The 3,224-nt window shown below is 39.7% G+C and overlaps 1 non-coding gene across 1 annotated transcript; it reads right to left on the bottom strand.

Annotated features, from left to right (window-relative positions):
- Nucleotides 1-384: 384 nt before the first annotated feature.
- Nucleotides 385-490, bottom strand: LOC121041182 (U6 spliceosomal RNA). The gene has a single exon (XR_005795607.1). It is a non-coding gene; the product is annotated as a U6 spliceosomal RNA (small nuclear RNA).
- Nucleotides 491-3,224: the final 2,734 nt, after the last annotated feature.

Here is a 3,224-nt window from a genome sequence, read left to right as displayed (position 1 = left end):
TCAGTGGCAAACAAAAGCATGCAAGGCAGGTAGAACTACAATGAAGAAAAATCAGGCACGGTAAGGGGTGAGGATGTTATTTTTAAAATTTAATTTATTTTTTACATTTACATCCAAGTTAGCATATCGTGCCACAATGATTTCAGGAGTAGATTCCTTAAGCCCCTTACTGATTTAGCCCATCCCCCCTTCCCCACCCCCTCCAATAACCCTCTGTTTGTTCTCCATATTTAAGGGTCTCTTCTGTTTTGTCCCCCTCCCTGTTTTTATATTATTTTTGCTTCCCTTCCCTTAGGTTCATCTGTTTTGTCTCTTAAAGTCCTCATATGAGTGAAGTCATACGATACTTGTCTTTCTCTGACTGACGAATTTCGCTTGGCGTACGAAAATGTGGAAGGCTTCGGGAATTTGCGTGTTATCTTTGCACAGGGCAGTGCTAATCTTCTCTGTGTTGTTCCAAGTGTAGTACATGTGCTGCCAAAGCGAGCACGAGGATGTTATTTTAAATAGAGTGGTCAAGGAAGGTAACTTTGATGAGGTGATATGCGCACAAAGATGAAAATAAAGTATAAGCTCCATCAATGTGGATGAGGTGGGGGGTGGGGCAGGGTGGTAAGCATTCCAGGCAGAGGGAGTGCCAAGTACAAAGTGCCCAAGGCAGAGCATTCTTGATATACTGGAGGAAGTGAAAGGGGGCCAGGGTGGTGTAGTGAAGGAGTGAGGGAGGAGATCAGAAACGTAGCTGTGGGCAACGTTGTTTAAAGCCTTATAGGCCATGGAAAGGACTTTGATTTTTATTCTAAATAAGTATGGAAACCACTGAAAGGTAGAGAGCAGAGGGTGCTGTCATCTGCCTTCTATTTTAATAGGATCTCTCCAATAGCCGCGTGTAAGATGAAGTGTAGGGAAGTTGGAATGCAAGCTAAGAGACCGCTAAGGAGGCTGTTGCAATAATCCGGGGGACAAATGTTGTTTAGGGGGATGATAGCAGCAATGGTATGAGTGGTCAGATGCTGGATATATTTTGAAGGCAAAGCTGAAAGGTAGTGTGTGGAGGAAATACTCAAGGATAACACCCAAGAATTTTAACCTGAGCAACTGGAAGGGTGAAATCTGATGGACTGAGATAGCAAAAACTGTAGGAATTACAGACCGGGTGGGAATATCAAAGATTTATTTAAGTTATGTTATTCTTTTTTTTTTTTTTTAATGTTTTTAAATATTTTCTTATTTTATTTTTGAGACAGAGAGAGACAGAACATGAATGGGGGAGGGTCAGAGAGAGAGGGAGACACAGAATCTGAAGCAGGTTCCAGGCTCTGAGCTGTCAGCACAGAGCCCGACACGGGGCTCGAACTCACAGACCATGAGAGGAGATCATGACCTGAGCTAAAATCGGACACTCAACCAACTGAGCCACCCAGGTGCCCCTTAAGTTATGTTATTCTTAAGATGCTTATTAGATCTGTAAGTGGTAACATTAAATAGGCAGTTGAATTAATGGTTTTGAGTTCAGTGGAAATAATATGGATAGACTAGTTATCTGGGAGTTACCTGCCATAAAGCTGAAATCAGATAGAATCAGTTAGGGAGAAGTGAGAAGAGACTAGAGGTCAGGGACTAAGTTCTGGAACAATCCAACGTTTGGAGGTTGGGAAGAGGAAGAAGAGCCACAAAGAAGACTTAAAATGAGTGACCAGTGAGACAGGAAGTGAAGTAAGAGTGACTACTCTGGGGCCAAGTGAAGAAAGCCTTTCCAGAAGGAGGAAATGAACAACTCTGTGAAATATTGCCAACATGTTGAGCAAGATGAGGACGAAGGCATGACCCAGATTTGGCAACATGGGAGCCATTGTTGACGTTTTGTTTGAGGAGTAGTGAGGATGATAGACTGTACAGAGTGTATATGACAGAGGATGGGAGAGGCGCAAATAGTACCTTCTTTCCCCTGGGATCCTCTAATACATTTTACCCTTACAACACTTTTCACAATTATACTTATTGGCTTATATCTCTATCTCCTCAACTGAGCTTTGAGCAACTTCAATGCTGAGCCATGTTTCATTCATCCTGTCTACAGTACAACACGGGCACAAATCAAGTACTCATCAAGTGTTTGTTGAATGAATATGATACTGTAATCTAAGAAGGAGAGTTTTCATGTAAATGAAGATGAGTACCATTGAGACTAGAAAAAATAATACTAAGTAGAAGAACTTGAGAAAGAGGGAGAATGGGTACTTTTATTACCGCATGGTGTTACGTATGACACCAGAGGTATTTGGGTTTCTACCCTGAACATTTTACTTTCTTTTTTTTTTGTCTTGAAAGTACATATAAATTATTCTCCATAACATATGGTGAGATCAGTTAGTATAACTAGTCCAAATTTGCTAAAGAGGATAGTAAAGCCCTGGAAGATTTAGGAAATATACCCTCACCCTGTAGACTATGTGTGCTTGGTATAAGATTCCATAAAATGTGTCCCTCTCCTTCCTTTTGTGTTTCCAAAGTTACCAACACACCTCTGTTGTAAGACACCTCCCCAAATCCCTATTACCCTTTTTGGTTTTTTTGTTTTTTTTGTTTTTTTTTTTAAGATTACATTTTTAAAAACGAGAATCCCTAAAGGAATTACTTTGGGGTCTGAATAACACTGAGTTGATTAATTCTCTCCTGGTTGGAATGATTATTTGATCATTCAGTCCTTAGAGCCATGACTATTCAGATCCAGAAGCAAAAATTATTACATGATGATTCAAGTGACTTTCTGATTATACTGCTTAATAAAATTAACACTGAAGTCTGAAACAGTGTCCAGAAGTCAAATGGTGATTTTCCAAGGGTCTATTAAAAAGAAAAAAAAAAAAAAAGTTTCATTTCAAAGGACAAAATGTTGCCAGTCCTTCTATCTCCAAGGGAGTAAGGATTAGTAAGTAGTTCAGTTAGTTCCTGCAAATTAGGGATTCAGTTATATTTTATTTATTCAATACGGGAGTTTTTATAAGTGTTGGGTGAGTCATTTGGTAAGACCAAAGCCAAGGTAAATTAAAGCAGTCACTGGTTGAAGATATTTTTATTGCAGTGAGTAGGTCTCCCTCTGGGATTTGGATATACAGGTGTGGTCAAACTTTGGCATGGAAAGTAAGTAGAATCATGAATTCTAAACCAGTGACTCCTAATGTCTTGAGCATGTAATGCTACAGACACATCTAGACACATTT

The sequence above is a fragment of the Herpailurus yagouaroundi genome, unplaced genomic scaffold (genome assembly GCF_014898765.1).
Source record: "Herpailurus yagouaroundi ecotype Mexico unplaced genomic scaffold, PumYag 182, whole genome shotgun sequence".
Classification (NCBI taxonomy): domain Eukaryota; kingdom Metazoa; phylum Chordata; class Mammalia; order Carnivora; family Felidae; genus Herpailurus; species Herpailurus yagouaroundi.
The sequence above is the reverse complement of the archived record's forward strand: the minus strand, read 5'-3'. Positions and strand labels throughout refer to the sequence as shown.